This window comes from Sminthopsis crassicaudata, chromosome X, assembly GCF_048593235.1.
Source record: "Sminthopsis crassicaudata isolate SCR6 chromosome X, ASM4859323v1, whole genome shotgun sequence".
In the NCBI taxonomy this organism is placed as follows: Eukaryota; Metazoa; Chordata; class Mammalia; order Dasyuromorphia; family Dasyuridae; genus Sminthopsis; species Sminthopsis crassicaudata.
Window position 1 is genome coordinate 85,564,813 of NC_133623.1, and position 21,147 is coordinate 85,585,959.

The window sequence follows — 21,147 nt, forward strand, 5'->3', positions numbered from 1 at the left end:
GTGATTTGGTAAAGTCCTGTCACTGACCCCCATCTAGTTTGGGATGGATGGGCTATTATCTTATGTTTATGGTTTTCTCAAAAACCACAAGAGACTTACTGACTGGCTGAACCCACTGTCCCTTCCTAGCCCTCCAATTCTTTGTTTGCTCAAGGCTATTCTATTCTCCCTTAATTGTTCTGTGAATCCTAACCTTTCTTAACCTCTCATATTCTGAAAATCTTTTGGTCAGTGGTACCCACTATCCCACACAACCTCAAAGCTTGTAACACTGTGGAAAGCCAACTTTTCAGTGTTTCTCACACATAACTTAAAAATTATTGGTCTACCTGAAAGTCATGATCAAAAAAAGAACCTGGATATAATTTTTCAAGAAATTATCAAGGAAAATTGTCCTGATATTCTAGAACCAGAGGGTAAAATAGAAATTGAGATTCCATTGATCACCTCCTGAAAGATCTCAAAATAAAAACCTCCTGGAATGTTATAGCCAAATTTTAAAACTTCCAGATCAAGGAGAAAATATTGCAAGAATCCAGAAAGAAACAATTTAAGTGTAGTAGAGACATAGGATAACACAAGATTTAGCAACTTTTATATTAAAGAACTGGAGGGCTTGGAATATGATATTTCAGAGAGCAATGGAATTAGGATTGCAATCATGAATCACTTACCCAGCAAAACTGAGTATAATCCTACAGAGGAAAATGAAACAATGGATTTTCAATTATTTGTGATGAAAAGACCAGAACTGAATGGAAAATTTGATTTTTAAATACAGGACTCTGGAGAAGTATAAAAAAGAATCACAAAAGTGATATCATAAGAAATTTATCTGTTTACATTCCTACGTGAGAGGATGATACTTGTAACTTATTAGAACATTCTCATTATGGCAGTTGGAAGGAAATGTATATAAACAGAGGGAACCAGTGTAATTTGAATATGAAGGGATAGTATCTTTTTTTAAAAAATGATGATGCAGGGCAGCTAAGTGGCGCAGTGGATAGAGCACTAGCCCTGAAGTTAGGAGTACCTGAGTTCAAATCTGGTCTCAGATACTTAACATTTCAAAGCTGTGTGACTTTGGGCAAGTCACTTAATCCCATCACTTGTACAGTCATTCACAACTGTTCTGAGGGATTTAAGATCCTGTCCATGCCAGAGAAGGAACTAATCAAGTCTGAATATAGATTGATCGAAGCATTCCCCCCTAAAAAAAAAAAAAAAAAAAAAAAGGAATTAACAGGAAGACAATGGGACAATGGGAAGCCATTTCAAGCAAAGGAAAGAGAATGAGGTGGAAAGGAGCAAAGTGTGTTGGTATCCCATGAGGCTGAGGAGGAAGGGGTCCAAGGAGCCCCCCAGCCTTCCACTGCAGATCTGACCTAGATTAGTGCTGCCCTTAATCAGGGACTTGAGGAACATTAAGAATTGCCCAATCAGAGTCTTCAGGAAGGTAGGCGGGATTTTGACATACTGACACAGCCCACTAATTGTTAGGCTTGGATAAATGGCCTGGGGAGTCAGGGCCTAAGGCAGTCCAGGTTAAGAAGTCAAGAAGGCAGGAAGCAAGGTGGGGGAGGCTGTGATAGAGAAGAGCCTTGACTTCTGCCACCCCCCAGCATCATGGGCTTTCAAGGCTGTCTCTTGATATTGATGCTGCTAATGATTCTGAATAAAGAACAAAATACACTCCTGGCTAATCCAAGCTTGAAAAACCTTGGTAAGTGATGGGGAAGCATCCTTGTTTACCCCTGGGAGTGACACCTAGAGCTGAGGTGGGGATCAGTGGAAGACTGGGAAGGAATAAATCCGGGGAGATACTCCCCCAACTCCACTGAAGCTCAGAAAATTTCCCCAAAGTTTCCTTCACATGCAAACATATAATGGGAAAAAGAAAGAGGTGTTGGGAAGGGAAAGGGGAGAGAGTGATTAGAGAATGAATCTTTCCATTCTCTGCCTTAGGGCCATGTCCCACATTCAAAGTGAAGTGCCATTTCAGAGAGTCTGATTCATGCTACGCTGATCTGGATTGCCGACCCCCAGAGAGATGTTGCTTATTCAGCTGTGGGCTGAAATGCATAGATCCCAATGGAAGTAAGTAATATCCCTTTGTTCCTTCCTTCAGCTAGTCAGCTCTCAGGCATTTCTTAAGCCCTTAGGAGACCCAGAAAGCTGGGATGAGCCTAGGAATGATAGGAACTTTAGTTAAGTTCATGTCTTCATGTGGTTTTCTGCATTCTACTGGGTAAAACAGAAGCACGGACCCAGAAAAAACATTACTGTCAATTCAGGAAATCCCAAATGCAATCTAAGAACCAAGAGAGAAGATGGCTCCAGAATCAAAGAAGACTTCATAGAAGAGGTGGCACATGAGTTGGGCTTGCAAAAACAGCTAAGAATTTCAAAGGAGTGGGAGAGCCTATTTTAGACAGTGCCCCCTGCTGTCACCTCTGTAGCAGGATGCTTACTTCCGCTCATTGTCCCAGATGACTGACCCAAATCTCACTGCTCCCATCTCCAGCATTCAGGATCCCTGGGGACTCTTGGACTCTGTGTTCCAAGCATATATGGTGGGAAAGGGCTTGCATAAGGAGGGGGATATTTGTATCCTGGCTCCAACCCTTTTACTGCATGTTCCTGGGACACAGTCTGGAAATAGAACCTTGGGATTACAGATATTGATCTCATGGGCTCCCAGCTGGATCTGGGACCCAGTGAGTCTCTCTGAATTTCCAGGTAAAGGGTCAGATAAAATTGTCAGAATTGATGCTGCATGGGGATGGGAAGAGGGAGGCCAATGCTAATCCTCAAGCTCTTTCCTTGTTCCTCCAATTCTCTAATCCATTTCAGACTTATGTGGTAGGATTGATGTTATGGAGGATTGTCCCCACACATTGACCCGATGGTACTTCAGCAGTCAAGATGATGAATGTTTCCCCTTTGAGTACAGCCTATGCACTAATACTAGAAACAGCTTCCAGACTCGTACTGTTTGTAGAATGTACTGTTTCCAACACAGGTAAGGGCAAGGCACTTGGGAGGCAGTAGTGTGGTTTAAGGGAAAGGCTGGGATTTTGAGTCAGAAACCAAGGGTCCAATTAGACTCTAGTCCTGATTAGTTCCTGACCATTGTGTGGATAGTTGTCAATGGGTTCTTTGAGAAGCAAAGAGGGGCCCCCATTCTCTACTCCTGTCAGAGACCATGCACAACCCTATCCACTCATGCCCCTTCCATGAAGGTGTTCATAGATACACAACCATAGGAACATAGCGGTTTCTTTGACCAGTGGATTCTGCCTCAAGGCCAGACCTGACTCTCAGCTGCCAGAGTTAGTTTTGCAAAAGCCTCCAGGAATGGGGTTGATTCTCAGAGAAGCCAATGGTGTTGTCCCTTCTGAGCCCACCTGTGTACTTCTTAAAGAGATCGTTTGGTGGGAACATCTTGTTTACACAACAACATTTCAATGTGATAATATCTACTGTGGGAAACCCAATGCTTCCCACTGAAGAATCTCTTTCTTTATAAAAAATATCTACTGTTGATTAGAATAACAGGGAGGTTTCTAGAGGCAAACAAAGCAAGAGTAGAGAGATATCTCCCAAGAGAAGGAGCTCATTCCCTTCTGTGATGCAGGTACATGTGAAATGCAGTCTTTTTTGGAGCAGGTGACACTTTAGGTGAATCTTGAAGGACCAGGAGGATTTGAGCAGCCAGATATAAAAGAGAGGCAGGAAGTCTTAGAGTCCATTCTAGAAATTAGGAACAGTATCAATGACTCCATAAACATTTATACCATGGCTACTACATGCCAGGACATCTGCTAAGTGCCAGAAGGCAAGCTCTTGGCTAGCTCTCCCGAATCTCTTAGTAATGGGAGAGATGCCATATCCACAACTCCAGGGAAACATGCTACATACAGGAGAAATTAGAAAGTCCACAGAGGGAAGTGCTAGGATAAAAGGGATGAAGAAAGGCAGCCTGCCAAATGTGGGATTGATCTGGGATTTGAAGGACTCCAGGGAGCCCAGGAGGGAGAAGGGAGGTGGGAGTGCATCCTGGGTATGGAGGGACAGCCAGGAAAATTGTCCAGAGTGGAGAGATTTTGTGAGGAACAGCCAAGAAGCCAGTGGCAGTAGATCAAAGCGACCAAAGCGTCACATATAGACAAGTGGAAAGGGGAGAGGAATGGTTAGGTTCTAAAGGGCTTGGAATGCAATTAAGGGTAATTGATATTGGATCTTGGAGGTGACAGGGAGTCACAGGAGTTTACGGAGTTTAGGGGTGGGAAGGATGGGGGACGACATGATCTCCAAAATGTGAGCAATGTCACAAGGATGAGGAATCAGAATGAATCAATGACATGTAGAGATGTCCATGCGGCCTTAGTCATTCAATCCATGATCCAGGGGAGGGTGAGATAAGGCCTTGCCTGTGGAGGGGAGGGAAGAAGGAATTTGGGGCTTTGAGGATAGAGCTCTTGGAGACAAGGAGTCTGTACTTTCTTCTTTCTTCTAGGACAATGAGGAACAAAATATCTTTTTGAGATTTACTGTGATGGCTTAGGCAAATCCATCCCTCTGACATGCTTCAGCAATCTCCCTGTATCAGAGAATAGAGCATCTCACAGCTACCGGGCTCCTCAAGCATCATCTTGTTTCCTGCCTACTTTTCCAGAATCTCTCCAATATCGCATTGCAAGGATGCTTCCAGCCTCTGATTGAAGGCCTCCAGAGATGGGGAGCTCACTCCCTTCCGAGGATACCCAGTCCATTCTTGCATATCAGGATGTTTGATCATATACAAAAAGTCAGCCCCAAACCACAGATTAGACCCCCTTATATCCTGACAATTTTTTTCCCCTGAGGCTGGGATTAAGTGACTTGCCCAGCGTCACACAGCTAGGAAGTATTAAGTGTCTGAGACTAGATTTTAACTCGGGTCCTCCTGAATTCAAGGCTGGTGCTCTATCCACTGCGCCACCTAGCTGCCCCCTATCCTGACACTTCTTAAGTGTGAGTCTTGGCCAGGAATTTCCCCTTTACTAGTCTTACTTTTCTCATCTGTCATGTGAGGGGTAGACTTGGAGGCCTCTGAGTAAGGCCAATCTCATATTGTGAGCAGATACAGTGAAATGATTTGTCCAGGACCACACAGCTAGGAAGTGAGGGAGAAATGAACCCAGTACTGCTCGGTACCCAGATAATACTCTGTCTCTATACTATGATTCCTTTAGTGAGTCCTTTAACAATTATATTTTTCCTAAGTTGATGTAATCTTTGTCCTGTGAATAAAGCATTTTAAAATGAAGCTTTGAATCTTGATTCTTTGTTGGCAAATAAAGAAAAAGAAAAAAGAATATGGAACTATTGCAAGTGATCCTCAAGATGGTTAAACAAAATGGAGGAAGGGCAGGGAGAGCAAAAGCCATTTCTTTCCTATTAGTGCAGAAAATGATCTGATGTTCAATAGGCTGAGGTTTTTTGTGTATCCTAGTCTCGGGACATCCCTCATGTAATACTGTTGTGACTTCAGTTCTTCAAGTACAGAGTTCTACTGATTCCCTTCTCTTTTATGAAGCATGATGGGACTTCTCTCTCTAGCTAACTTGATCTGAACCTGAAAGTGAGCAGTTCTTGACCCCCCAAAAAATCACCACTTTTGGAAACTTCCATTCCTTAGACTTGCCTATGATTGGCCTGTGGGTGGAAAGGTAAGACAAAGCAGTTGGGAAATCTTTGGCAGATTCTAAAGCCTTTTCCCTGCAATTTGTCTGGACTATAAATCTCCATTACTTCTAGTTTTCCCAGCTGTTTCAGAATTCCTTCCACCAGACCTTCCCTAGAAATATAAGACAGACAAAGAATGAGTCCAGAAGAAGGAGGATTATCCCTATAGCTTCTTTAATGGCGGTAATCCTACTAGACTTGAGTTTAACCTAACAGTCACTGATAGCATTCTCCTTCTGACATATGCAGTTTTCTCTCTTCCTCCTTGTGGCATGAGCTTGGAGAACCTTCTGGGTAGACTAGGGAAACGTAGTGAGCTCCCTGTATGAAAAGAAAAGGACAAGGATGTAACAAACTTTTTCTTCTTTAAAGTCTTTCCCTCAGCCAAGAGGCTAACTCTGTAAATGAGAAAGCCAGGGGCCTTTTACCAGATACTTTTTGTTTGAACAAAATCTTGCTGTTGTATGATTTCACTTAAGTGTATGATGTTCACTTGAGTGAAGTTCTACTTACTTCACTTATCATCAGTTCATATAAGTCTCTCCAGGCCTCTCTGAAATCATTCTGTTAATTGTTTCTTAAAGAAAATAAAATTCCATAACATTTGTGTGCTTTAATTTATTTAGCCATTCCCAACTGATGAACATCCACTCAGTTTCCAGTTCCTTACCACTACAAAAAGGGCTGCCATAAACATGTTTGCACATGTGGGTCTCTTTCCCTCTTTTAGATCTCTTTAGGATATAAGCCCAGTAGGAGCACTGCTGGGTCAAAGGGTATGCACAATTTGATAACTTTTTGAGCATAGTTCCAAATTGCTCTCCAGAATGGTTGGATGTGTTCACAGTTCCACCACATCCCCTCCATTCATCATTATTCATCATTATCTCTTCCTGTCATCTTAGCCAATTTGAGAGCTGTGTAGTGATACCTCAGAGTTGTTTTAACTTGCATTACTCTGATCAATAATGATTTAGATCAATAGTGAAATAGATATTTTTTTCATATAACTAATTTCTTCATCTGAAAATTGTTTATTCATATCCTTTGACTATCCATTGCAATGGCTTGTATTCTTATAAATTTGAGTCAGTTCTATCTACATTTTAGAAATTTAGTCCTTATCAGATCTCTTGGATGTAAAGCTTTCCCCCCAGTTTTCTTCTTCCCTTCTAATCTTGTCTAGATTAGGGATTTTGGTACAAAAACTTTTAAAATTTAATGCAATCAAAATTTACTCTAGCTCTTCTTTAGCAATAAATTCCTTCCTTTTCCACAGATCTGAGAGGTAGCCTATCCTTTTCTTCTAATTTGCTTATAGTATCACTCTTTATGGCTAGATTATGAACCCATTTCAACCTTATCTTGGCATAGAATGTTAGTTGCTGGTCAGTGCCTTGTTTTTGCTATATTATTTTCCCACTATCCCAGGAATTTTTGTCAAATACTGAGTTCTTATCCGAGAAGCCGTGGTCTTTGGGTTTATCAAACACTAGCTTACTGTAATCATTGACTAATGTGTCTTGTGAACCTAACATATTCCATTGCCCCATGATTCTATTTATTAGCTAGTACTAAATGGTTTTGATGAATGCTGATTTATAATATAATTTTAGATCTGCTATAGCTAGGCCACCTTCATTTGCATTTTTCATTAATACCCTTGAAATTCTTAACCTTTTCTTCTCCCAGACTAACTTTGTTATTATTTTTTCTAGCTCTGTATAGTAGTTTCTTGACAGTTTGATTGATATGGCACTGAATAGATTAATTAATTTATTTTTTAAATTATAGCTTTTTATTTACCAGATATATGCATGGGTAATTTTACAGCATTGACAATTGCCAAACCTTTTGTTCCAAATTTCCCCTTCCTTCCCCCCACCCCCTCCCCCAGGTGGCAGGTTGACCAATACATGTCACATATGTTAAAATATAAATTAAATACAATATATGTATACATGTTCAAACAGTTATTTTGCTGTACAAAAAGAATCGGACTTTGAAATAGTGTACAATTAGCCTGTGAAGGAAACAAAAAATGCAGATGGACAAAAAAAGAGGGATTAGGAATTCTATGTAGTGGTTCATAGTCATCTCCTGGAGTTCTTTTGCTGGGCATAACTGGTTCAGTTCATTACTGCTCTATTGGAACTGATTTGGTTCATCTCATTGTTGAAGAGGGCCACGTCCATCAGAAGTGATCATCATATAGTATTGTTGTTGAAATATATAATCATCTCCTGGTCCTGCTCATTTCACTCAGCATCAGTTCATGTAAGTCTCTCCAGAACTTTCTGAAATCATCCTGTTAGTCATTGTTTAGATTTGGGATTCTACCTGCCAAGACAAAATCAGGAACTATATGAACACAATTAAAAAGCACTTTCTGCATAAATAAAGTCAAATCTAAACAAAAGTTCATGAGTAGGCTAAGCTTACATAATAAAAATGACAATTCTATCTAAATTAATCTATTCAATTTGTGGCAACCCTCTTTGTAGTGGCCAGAAACTGGAAACTGAGTGGACGCCCATCAATTGGAGAATGGCCGAATACATTGTGGTATATGAATACTATGGAATATTATTGTTCTGTAAGAAATGACCAACAGGTCACTAAAAGAAAAGAACCAATTTACTCAAAAAGGAATATGGAGTGAAATGAGAATCAACCTCCCTGACCTCCAGCTATCTGTAAAGGGAAATGTGACCTTTTATAAAGAGTCCTATGACATCTAATTTTAGTCCTATGGTTATTTTGTTTTATCTTTGTAAAGATATATATTTAGGCTGATTCTAAATTATTTAGTATTAAATCTTGTTTAAAAGATTCATTTACAAAATCTAACAGGTAATTTAAACTTAAAGAATACTTATACTAGCTTAGCTCTTCCAAAGTAAAAGAAACTTAATCATTCAATCAAAACTAAAATAAATTAATATTAGCTGATTAGAGATGATCTTTTAAATATTCTCTCTGTTCTTATCATAAACTGTTTGCTTATTTATATTACAAATAACAATAGTTATTGATTTAGAAAGATACTACTTATCCTTTTAAGGAAAGATTTTTTTATGCCTATGTATGCTTCCTATCTAGTATTTTGAGTAGTAATAGGTGTTGTATTTTGGTGCTTTAAAATTTTTGCTCCAATATTCATTATAGAATTTGTTGTCTACTTTTCTTTCTCTATTTGGATTCTGATCATTTTGGGTATCAAGACTACATTTATATGATATGAAGAATTTGGTTCCTTTATTCATTTAGGCAGAGTTAGAATTAGTTTTATTTGATTGTTAGAATTTGTCTTTAAATACATTTAGTCCAAGGATTTTCTTCTTGGTGATATTATTTTGGATTGTTCATCTGTCTCTGAAACTGGATTGTTTAGATAGTCTAACTATTCTTTTCTTAATCTATGTACTGGAAAGGAATTCTTCAGTGAACTCATGGAGGTGTTCTGCCAAAAAAAGCTTTGCTTGGGTCTCTTAATAGAATCTTACTGTACTAGTCTCCCACCTGGGAATGGCCAGAGAGGTAAAAAAAGTATGCCAATAGCAGGTTTGCCAGCAAATAAGTAGTGATTAAATTGGGGAGCATGGTGTGTTCAAGGTATACCTCTTGGTGAGGGCTGCTTTCCACCTTTGGTGTCCACCTAACTTTTACCTTGTGGCTCCAAGAAACTAGAACATGCACAGTGGCCTCACTCCAGCAAACCATTTTGGCAGATATGGCCTAAACCAGGCTGAGGGTAACCAAGAGGTCTTAAACCCTACTATGAGTTAAAGGGGTGTCTACCCCATTGTAAAATATAGGCTAGCTCCCTGGAGGGCCTCGGGGGTCAGCCAGAGTCAGGATAAATTAAAGTCCTTGGTCTTTAGTGGGAGAAGTGAAGGAGGCAGGCAAGCAGAATCCTGGATTCTGGAGTCCAGAGTCATCAACCTCTCTCCTCTTCATTCTGCAACTAAGTGACTCTGGCCTCTCTTCCCCCCACCTAAACCTTGCCTATGTTTATATTAACACCAAACATTCAGAAAGCACCAATGGTGAGAAGTCATTATCCAAATATATGCTAATAGAGCCATTATCTTACAACGAATAGGTAATTAGCCTTAAGTGCTTGGTTGTTTGATTCAAGCACACTTTTTGGACTTTCAGTCCTCTACACCCCATGCATGTAATATGGTAGAATGGGCAGATGAGAACAATTTGTTGCAATGTCCACAAAGGCACATGACGCAGGTATTGTGAAGCACTTAGAGCTTCATTAGGCATTGAAGACAACAAAGTCACCTATGCTATATGGAGCCATCACCAGCCATCTTGACTCTGTCCTGCCACTGGACAGTGGTGGCTCTGAAGAGAGAGTGAGGCTGATAAATTCATGCAACTCTCCCCCACTTAAATCCAATTTATGCATGAATCAAAAGATATTACCATACAATTTTACCATTTCTACCTATCACAAAGCCCTATGGTGATGGGCAAGTAACAAAGCAGTAGGTGTGGATACACTGGGAATTATAGTTACAACCTTGCAAACAGAAGTCTCAGGCCATAAAGTCATCTTCTCATTGGAAGCCTTTTAAGGATTGCACTGCTCACCTCTATGTATGAGTAAGGGAGTAGAAAAGATGCAATAAAATTGTTTACTTATTTGGAATTATGCCCAAAAGCTATCAAACTATGCATACCCTTTGATTCAGCAGTGTCTCTACTGGGTCTGTATCCCAAAAAGATCATAAGGGACAGAAAAAGAGCCAGATGTGCAAAAATGTTTGTAGCAGTCCTTTTTGTAGTGGCAAGAAACTGGAAACTGAATGAATGCCCATCAATTAGAGAATGGCTAAATAAATTATGGTACATGAAAGTTATGGAATATTATTGTTCTGTAAGAAATGATCAATAGGATGATTTCAGAGAGGCTTGGAGAGACTTACAAGAACTGATGCTAAGTGAAGTGAGTAGAACCAAGAGAACATTGTTTACTGCAAAAGCAAGATTATATGATGATCAGCTATGATGGACTTGGCTCTTTTCAATAATGAGGGGATTCAGGGCAATTCCAATAGACTTGTGATGGAGAGATCCATCTGCACCCAGAGTGGACTGTGGGAACTGAATGTGGATCACAGCATAGCAATTTCAACTTTTTGTTGCTTTGTATTTGCTTTTTTTTTCCTTTGATTTTTCATGTGCAGTATGATACATGTGGAAATATGTATAGAAGAATTGCACATGTTTAACATATATTGGATTACTTGCTGTTTAGGGGAGGGGGATGAGGGAAGGGAGGGAGAAAAATTTGAAACACAAGATTTTGCAAGGGTAACTATTGAAAACTATCTTTGCAGGTGTTTTGAAAATAAAAAGCTATTATTAATTAAAAAAAAATTCTGCTTACCTAACCCTGCAATCCGGCAGGTAGACTTCAAGGCAAGTGTGGTGTTCTTATTGATGAAAGCCATAACAAGTTAAGTAACAGCCAGAGCAAGGACACAGCAACTAATACATGGCCTTGCTGGTCTGGGCATGTGTCCAAGTCATGAAATAGTGACAATCTTACCTGACCTTGCATGTAAGATTGTCAATTCAGTTATTAGGAGTTATTTTCATAATGTTAAAATCTAAAGTTGGTGATTGTGACTTATTCAAAGGATTTTGCCATAGGTAAGATGGTAAGCAGCAGAACTGTTCTATTTGAGGTGTCAAAAAACACAAACCATAGCAGGCCTAAGAATAGATGGGGTGTGCAGGCAGGATCAACAAGCTCAGCCCTTTATCTGAGGTCCCTGTTGATTTCTCTTAATTTATAAACTTGCCAGGATTTTTGAAACCATATGATGAGAGGGTATATATAGATCATCAGCCCTGGAAATAGAACTTATTGTGTGTGATGAAGTTCCCAAACAAGGAATGAATTTAATGAAAATCCAAACTTGATGTTTATTATATAGTGTAAGTTTATTATATAGAAGGAATTTCTAATGATTGGTCTTTACACCAGGATTAGTTTAAATTGGAGAAGATGAAAAGAAAAACAAGAGAAAGATATTAAGTGAAATCCCTTATGGGTGTGAGTCCTAGTAAACTTTGTTATTATGATAAGGCTAATTTAATTTCCTACATTGAATCAACTTAAAATTGTCCCATTGTTTAAAGAGATTTTGGAAACAATAGTTTCTACCTCAAAATGGCCATCTTGGCCATCCCAGCTTTCTCTTTCTGCATCCAGGTAAGGAATGTTGTTATCAAAAAGCAATGTCCAAGTTTGTGACTCTGAGGTAAGGGGAAATGGGAAGAATAACAGAGCAAGCCCATTGTCTTTCTGGGAGCCAGATTGAGACAACATATTCTAGGAAATGTTCTTTCCTCAATTCTCACTTTCCTCTGTTTCATTTTTTACCTTCCTCTCTCCACAGAGCCTAACCCTGTGTTGGATGGACAGTAAGGGCTCAACAGATGGAATTTGTAGAGTGAGATGACTTAAAAGCCAATGAACAAGAAACCAATTACTCGGATTTTCTTTGGCTATCATTTACTTCAATTTTCTCCAATATTTTGAATCCAAGAAGTCGTTGCTAATTGTTGCAATTCTTCCATAAAGTTCCACAAAGTTCTTAAAGATTTTCCTTCCTTTATGCCCAAAAAGTTATCGAACTGTACATACTTTTGATCCAGCAGTGCTACTACTGGGCTTATATCCCAAAGAAATACTAAAGAAGGGAAAGAGACCTGTCCATAAAGGATATTATACCCTTGCCTACAGGTACTCTTAACAGCTGGGTTTTTTTTTTTTTTTTTTTTTTGTTTTGTTTTGTTTTGTTTTGTTTTTTGCTTTTTGATATCTGAACCCCCCTCCCCAAGATATCTTAGGAGCCTTATCATAACACTTTTTAAATTTAAATTTTCATTGAACAAATTCTTGAAAGTACACAAAATGATGATAAACTTATTGAAATCCATTATACATATGGTTTAAGCAGAATAGGATAAATTTTTGCTGGTATTTGTTGATGTTGGAGGAGTAAAAACAAATGATGCAATAGAATCATGTGATATATGTTGAGGACATGCTGTACAAAGGCAGAATTCCATTGATGACCTCCAGCATGGACCAGTCAGAGAGAATGTTGGCACTTTAAGATCAGACCATCTTGAAGAATCATCCTTTATTAAGAGGAGACATGCATGGAACTGATTATCAAGTTCCCAGACACCTTTAATTCATCCCAAGACCCCAAGAAGACTTCCACTACCAAGCCCATAAGTTCCATTCTCAGCTCAGAAAATTTCGATCCCATCAAAGAGAGTTCCACTCAAACCCCAGAGATTTCTTCCAGTCATGCAAGAAAAACCAATAAAAGAAAGAATTACTCTTGTCAAAATGTGGGAATCCATCCCCATTTGCCTCTTTTAGGCCCACCTAGTGAAGACTATTCCCAGAGCAAATTTTTTTTCATCGACAATTACAATACTTTATTGTCAAATTTGTGTTAAATATATGGTCCTAGGCTCTGGACTGTCTTCTGACTTTCACATGTCATCTGTGGCTTCCACAAAACACCCCCAAACTATCATTTAATTTCTTATGCCCACCTGTGATATATTGAGTCCATTATGAGGAAAATGGAGAAAGGGTAACTTTACATATCTTGTGTGTGAGAATTTGGGAAGAGTGATTAATCAATCAATAAGCATTTGTTAAACATTCAGTTTGATCTAGGAATTGTTCTTAGGTGATACAAAGGAGTCCGTGTTCTCAAGGAGCTCATTTTCTGATGACAAGCACAATATTAAAATAAATATGTACATATGTCAACAGTGTGATGTCCAGGTAAGATAAGTATGTGTATATATATCTATATATATCTATATATATCTATATCTCTCTCTATATATAAATATAGATATAGATATATATATTAGCTTTTTATTTACAAGACATAGGCATGGATAATTTTTCGGCATTGACCTTTGCAAAACTTTCTGTTTCAACTTTTCCTCTCCTTCCCTCCACCCCCTCCCCTAGATGGCAAGTAATTTGATACATGTTAAATATGTTAAAGTATATGTTAAATATAATATATGTATGCATATTTATACAGTTATCTTTCTGCACAAGAGAAATTGGATTTAGAAAAAAGGTAAAAAATATAACCTGAGAAGGAAAACAAAAATGCAAGCATAAAATACCAGAAAGAGTGGAAATGCTATGTTGTGGTCCACACTAATTTCCCAGTATTCTTTTGATGGGTGTAGGAGATTCTGTTCACTGATAATTTGGAACTGATTTGGATCCTCTCATTATTGAAGAGAGCCATGTCCATCAGAATTGATCATCATATAGTATTGTTGTTGAATTGTATAATGATCTCCTGGTTCTGCCCATTTCACTTAGCATCAGTTCACTTAAGTTTCTCCAGGGCTTTCTGAAATCATCCTGCTGGTCATTTCTTACAGAATAATAATATTCTATAACATTCATGTACCACAATTTGTTCAGCCATTCTCCAAATGATGGGCATCCATTCAATTTCCAGTTTCTGGCCACTACAAAAAGGGCTGCCACAAACATTTTTGCACATGTGGGTCCCTTTCCCTTCTTTAAGATCTCTTTGGGATATAAGCCCAGTAATAACACTGCTGGATCAAAGGATTTGCACAGTTTGATGACTTTTTGAACATAGTTCCAAATTGTTCTTCAGAATGGTTAGGTACATTCACAATTCCACCAACAATGTATCAGTGTCCCAGTTTTCCCACATCCCCTCCAACATTCATCATTATCTTTTCTTGTCATCCTAGCAATCTGAAAGGTGTGTAATGACATCTCAGAGTTGTCTTAATTTACATTTCTCTAATTAATGATTTAGAGCATCTTTCATATTTCACATTTCATCATACTAGAAATACTTTCAATTTCTTCATCTGAAAATTGTTCATATCATTTGACTATCAATTGGAGAATGGCTTGATTTCTTATAAATTTGAGTCAATTCTCTATATATTTTAGAAATGAGGCTGTTATCAGAATCTTTGACTGTAAAAATGCTTTCCCAGTTTATTGCTTTCCTTTTAATCTTGTCTTCATTAATTTGATTTGTAGAAAAAACTTTTTAACTTGATGTAATCAAAATTTTCTATTTTGTGATCAATAATGATCTCTAGTTCTTCTTTGGTCACAAATTCCTTCCTCCTCCACAAATCTAAGAAGTAAACTATCCTATGTTCTTCTAATTTGTTTATAATCTCATTCTTTATGCCTAGATCCTGAACCCATTTTTACCTCATCTTGGTATACAGTGTTAAGTGTGGGTCAATGCCTAGTTTCTGCCATATTAATTTCCAATTTTCCCAGCAATTTTTGTCAAACACTGAATTTTTATCCCAAAATCTGGGGTCTTTGGGTTTGTCAAACAATAGATTATTGAAGTTATTGACCATTTTGAGCTTTGAACCTAACCTATGCCACTGATCAACTAGTCTATTTCTTAGCCAATACCAAATGGTTTTGGTAACCACTGCTTTATTGTATAATTTTAGATCTGGTACAGCCAGGCCACCTTCATTTGATTTTTTTCATTAGTTCCATTGAAAGTCTCGACCCTTTGTTTTCCAGATGAATTTTGTTGTTATTTTTTCTATGATATTAAAATTTTGGGGTGGAGTCTGATTGGTATAGAGTTAAATAAATAGAGTAGTTTAGGTAGTATTGTCATCTTTATTTTACTTGCTCAACCTATAGAAGAGCACTTAATATTTTTTTTCCAATTTGTTAGATCTGACTTTATTTGTGTGTAAAGTGTTTTGTAGTTTTGCTCATATAGTTCCTGACTTTCCCTTGGCAGAGAGATTCCCAAATATTTTATACTATAGACAGTTATTTTAAATGTAATTTTTCTTTGTATCTCTAGCTGTTGGATTTTGTTAGTGAAATATAAGAATGCTGATGATTTATGTGGATTTATTTTGTATCCTGCAACTTTGCTAAAGTTGTGGATTATTTCTAATAGCTTTTTAGTAGAATCTCTGGGGTTCTCTAATTATACCATCATATCATCTGCAAAGAGCTATGATTTGGTTACCTACTCTAATTCCTTTAATCTCTTTCTCATCTCTTTTTATTGAAGCTAGCATTTCTAATACAATATTTGAATAGTAATGGTGATAGTTGGCAAACTTGTTTCATTCCTGATCTTATTGGGAAGAGTTCCAGTTTATCCCCATTACATATGATGCTTACTATGGTTTTAAATAGATGCTATTGACTATTTTAAGGAAAAGTCCATTTATTCCTATACTCTCTAGTGTTTTTAATAGGAATGGATGTTGGATTTTATCAAATGCTTTTTTTGCAATTATTGAGATGATGATATGTTTTTTTCTTAATTTGGTTATTGATATAGTCAGTTATGATAATAGTTTTCCGGTTATTGAACCAGCCATGCATTCCTGGTATAAATCCCATTTGGTCATGGTGTATTATTCTAGGAATGATTTTCTGTAATTTTTTTGCTAATATTTTATTTAAGATTTTTGCATCAATATTAATTAAGGAGATTAGTCTATAATTGTCTTTCTCTGTTTTCATCCTGCCTAGTTAAGGTATCAGTACCATGTCTATGTCATAAAAGGAATTTGGTAGGAGTCCTTCATTTCCTATTTTTTCAAATAGTTTATATAATGTTGTAGTTATTTTTCCTTTAAATTTTTGGTAGAATTCACATGTAAATCCATCTGGTGCTGGGGATTTTTTCTTAGGGAGTTGGTTAATAGCTTGTTCTATTTCTTTTTCTGAAATGGGACTATTTAAGCAATTTACTTCCTTCTCTGTTAATTTGAGCAGCCTATATTTTTGAAGGTATTCATCCATTTCACTTAGTTTAACAAATTTATTGGCATAAAGTTGGGCAAAATAACTCCGAATTATTGCTCTAATTTACTCTTCATTGGTGGAAAGTTCTCCATTTTCTTTTTTAAGACTAAGAATTTTATTTTCCTCTTTCCTTTTTCTAATCAAATTTACCAAAGTTTTATCTATTTTTTTTTTTTTGTGGTTGTTGTTTGTAAATCCAACTTAGTTTTATTTAATTCAATAGTTTTATTTTTACTTTCAATTTTATTAATTTCTCCTTTTATTTTTGCTATTTCAAGTTTAGTATTTGATTGGGGGGGGAAGTTAATTTGCTCTTTTTGTAGCTTTTTAAGTTGCAAGCCCAATTAATTGATCTTTTCTTTCTCTATTTTATCAAATTATGCATCTATAGATATAAAATTTCCCCTTATACTGCTTTGGCTGCATCCCACAAATTTTGGTATGTTGTCTCGTTGTTATTCTCTTGGGTGACATTATTGTGTCCATAATTTTCTTTTTCACTCATTCATTTTTCATGATGAGATTATTTACTTTCCAATTAATTTTTGGTCTATTTTCCCTTGGCTTTTTATTGAATGTAGTTTTTATTGCATTGTGATCTGAAAATAATGCATTTACTATTTCTGCCTTCTGCATTTAATTTTGAGGTCTTTATCTTCTAATATATGCTCAATTTTTGTACAAGTTCCATGAACTGCTGAGAAGAAAGTATACTCCTTTCTGTCTCCATTCAGTTTTCTCCAAAGATCTATCATACATAACTTTTCTAATATTCTATTTACCTCTTTAACTTCTTTCTTATTTGTTTTGCGATTTGATTTATCTAATTCTGAAAGTGCAAGATTGAGATCTCTTATTATGATAGTTTTGCTGTCTATTTCTCCTTGTAGCTCTCTTAACTTCTTTAGGGATTTCCATGCTATACCATTTGGTGCCTATATGTTTAGTATTGATATTGCTTAATTATATATGGTACTTTTTAGCAAAATATAGTTTTCTTCCTTATCTCTTTTAATTAGATCAGTTTTTGCTTTTGCTTGATCAGAGACAAGGATGGCTACCCCTGCTTTTTTACTTCACCTGAAGCATAATAGATTCTACTCCAGCCTTTTACCTTTACTCTGTATGCATCACCCTGCTTTAAATGTGTTTTCTGTACACAACATATTTTAGGATTCTGGCTTTTGATCCAGTCTGCTATCCACCTCTGCTTTATGGGAGAGTTCATCCAATTCACATTTACAGTTAAAACTACTAATTCTGTTTTCTGCCATTTTATTATCCCAAGATTACATTTTTTCTCTTTCCTTTCCCCCTTACCCCCTCCCCAATATTAAACTTATAGGCATCACTTGTATTACACAGCTCTCCCTCTTTAGAATGCCTTCCTCTCCTTTAGAGTCATTATTTGAAAAACCTGTTGGGAAAACTGGAAAATAGTATGGCAGAAATTAAATATGGATCCACACTTAACACCATATACCAAGATAAGATCAAAATGGGTCCATGACTTAGGCATGAAGAATGAGATAATAAATAGATTAGAGGAGCAGAGAATAGTCTACCTCTCAGACCTGCGGAGGAGGAAGGAATTTATGACCAGAGGAGAACTAGAGATCATTATTGATCACAAAATAGAAGATTTTGATTACATCAAACTAAAAAGTTTCTGTACAAACAATACTAATGCAAACAAGATTAGAAAGGAAGTAACAAATTGGGAAAATATTTTTAAAGTTAAAGGTTCTGACAAAGGTCTCATTTTCAAAATATATAGAGAATTGATCCTAATTTATAAGAAATCAAACCATTCTCCAATTGATAAATGGTCAAAGGATATGAACAGACAATTCTCAGAGGAAGAAATTGAAACTATATCCACTCATATTAAAGAGTGTTCCAAATCACTACTGATCAGAGAAATGCAAATTAAGACAACTCTGAGAACCACTACACACCTGTCAGATTGGCTAAGATGACAGGAACAAATAATGATGAATGTTGGAGGGGATGTGGGAAAACTGGGACACTAATACATTGTTGGTGGAGTTGTGAAAGAATCCAGCCATTCTGGAGAGCAATTTGGAACTATGCCCAAAAAGTTGTCAAACTGTGCATACCCTTTGACCCAGCATTGCTGTTATTGGGATTATATCCCAAAGAAATACTAAAGAGTGGAAAGGGACCTGTCAGTGCCAAAATGTTTGTGGCAGCTCTTTTTTTAGTGGCTAGAAACTGTAAGATGAATGGATGTCCACCAATTGGAGAATGGTTTGGTAAATTATGGCATATGAATGTTATGGAATATTATTGCTCTGTAAGAGTAAGAAATGACCAGCAGGAGCAATACAGAGAGGCTTGGAGAGACTTACATCAACTGATGCTGAGTGAAATGAATAGAACCAGAAGATCACTGTACACTTCAATGTTGTATGAAGATGTATTCTGATGGAAGTGGATATCTTCAACATAAAGAAGATCCAACTCACTTGCAGTTGATCAATGATGGACAGAAATAACTACACCCAGAGAAGGAACACTGGGAAGTGAATGTAAATTGTTAGCACTACTGTCTATCTACCCAGGTTACTTATACCTTCAGAATCTAATACTTAATGTGCAACAAGAAAATGGTATTTACACCCATATATTTTATCTAGGTTATATTGTAACATATGTAAAATGTATGGGATTGCCTGTCATGAAGGGGAGGGAGTAGAGGGAGGGAGGGGATAATTTGGAAAAATGAATACAAGGGATAATATTATAAAAAATTACTCATACATATATACTGTTAAAAATTATATAAAAAATAGAGTCCCTCCCCCTTTCTTAAACCTTTCCTTTACTATTTATGTATTCCCTTCTATTTAGCCTACCCTTTTCCTCTTCAACTTTTCAGTGAGGTGACAGAAATTTTTCTGTAAACCAAATATTTTCTCTTTGAGCCAAATCTGATGAGAGTAAGATTCACACAATGTTCCTTCCCCACCCTTAAATCCCTCAGATATGATAGGTTTCCTTTGCCTCTTAGTGAGATGTAATTTCTCTCTTTTTACCCTCACTTTTCCCTTTTTCTGATACAATCCCTTTTCCATTTGTAATTCCTTTTTTTCTTTTAATATTTTAACAGTAAAATCAAATTATGTATGCACTCTTTATGTATACCTGTAACAGAAATACAGTTCTCAAGAGTTCTTTTTACCTTTTTATGCTTCTCTTGAGTCTGATATTTGGAAGTCAAATTTTTTGTTTAGCTCTGGGTATCACTAAACAAATGGAATTCACCTGTTTCATTGAATGTCCATCTTCTTCCTTGGAAGAAAATCCTCAGCTTAGCTGGATAGTTTATTCTTGGTTACATTCCAAGTTTCTTTGCTTTTCAGAATATCAGATTCCAGGTTCTTCTATCCTTTAATGTGGAAGCTCCTAGGTCCTGAGTGATCCTTATTGTGGCTCCTCAGTGTTTGAATTTTTTTTCCTGGCTGCTTGTAATATCTTTCCTTAGTCTGATAGTTCTTAAATTTAGCCACAATACATCCCTCCTTGTGGTGCCTAGAAACTGGAAACTATATAGATGCCCATCAATTGGAGAAGGGCTGAATAAATTGTAGTATATGAATATTATGGAATATTATTGTTCTGTAAGAAATGACCAACAGGATGATTTCAGAAAGGCCTGGAGAGACTTACATGAAATGATGCTGAATGAAATAAGCAGGACCAGGAAATCATTGTATACATCAACAACAATAGTATATGATGATCAATTCTGATGGATGTGGCCATTTTCAACAAGGAGATGAACCAAATCAGTTCCAATAGAGCAGTAATAAACTGAACCAGCTACACCCAGCAAAAGAACTCTAGAAGATTATTATTAACTACTACATAGACTTCCCAATCCCTCTAATTTTGTCCGCCTGCAATTTGGATTTCCTTCACAAGCTAATTGTACACTATTTCACAGTCCATTCTTTTGTACAGCAAAACAACTGTTTGGACATGTATACATATAGTGTATTTAATTTATACGCTAACATATTTAACATATATTAGTTAACCTGCCATCTGGGGAGGGGGAGGAGGGGAAAAATTAGAACAAAAGATTTGGCAATTGTCAATGCTGTAAAATTACCCATGCATATTTCTGGTAAATAAAAACTATTTAATAAAAAAATAATAAATTTAGCAACAATATTCCTTGGAGTTTTTATTTTGAGGTCTCTTTCAGAAGTTGTTTGACGAATTCTTTCAGTGGCTATTTTTTATCTTCTGATTCAATTACATCTGGGCAGTCCTCTTTGATGATTTCCTAAAAAAATAGTGTTTAGTCTCTTTTTTTCATCAGGGAACCCAATAATCCTTAGATTTATTTCTATTTATTTAATATTTAATCTCCTAGCTTTATTTTCCAAGTCTGTTGTTTTTCCAAGTAGATATTTAACCTTTTTTTTCTATTTTTTAATTTTTTAAAAAAAATTTGCTTGACTGATTGTTGATGTCTCATCTAATCATTCATTTTCATTTGC

The 21,147-nt window shown here is 36.7% G+C and overlaps 1 protein-coding gene and 1 long non-coding RNA gene across 2 annotated transcripts in view; both read left to right on the plus strand.

Annotated features, from left to right (window-relative positions):
* Window positions 1-21,147, plus strand: part of LOC141548487 (eppin-like) — a 274,723-nt gene that overhangs the window by 121,236 nt on the left and 132,340 nt on the right. The gene's annotated exons all lie outside the window — the stretch shown is intronic.
* LOC141548685 (uncharacterized) lies at window positions 1,490-5,427 on the plus strand. Its single transcript, XR_012484032.1, has 4 exons — window positions 1,490-1,726; window positions 1,969-2,100; window positions 2,857-3,025; window positions 4,523-5,427. It is a non-coding gene; the product is annotated as an uncharacterized LOC141548685 (long non-coding RNA).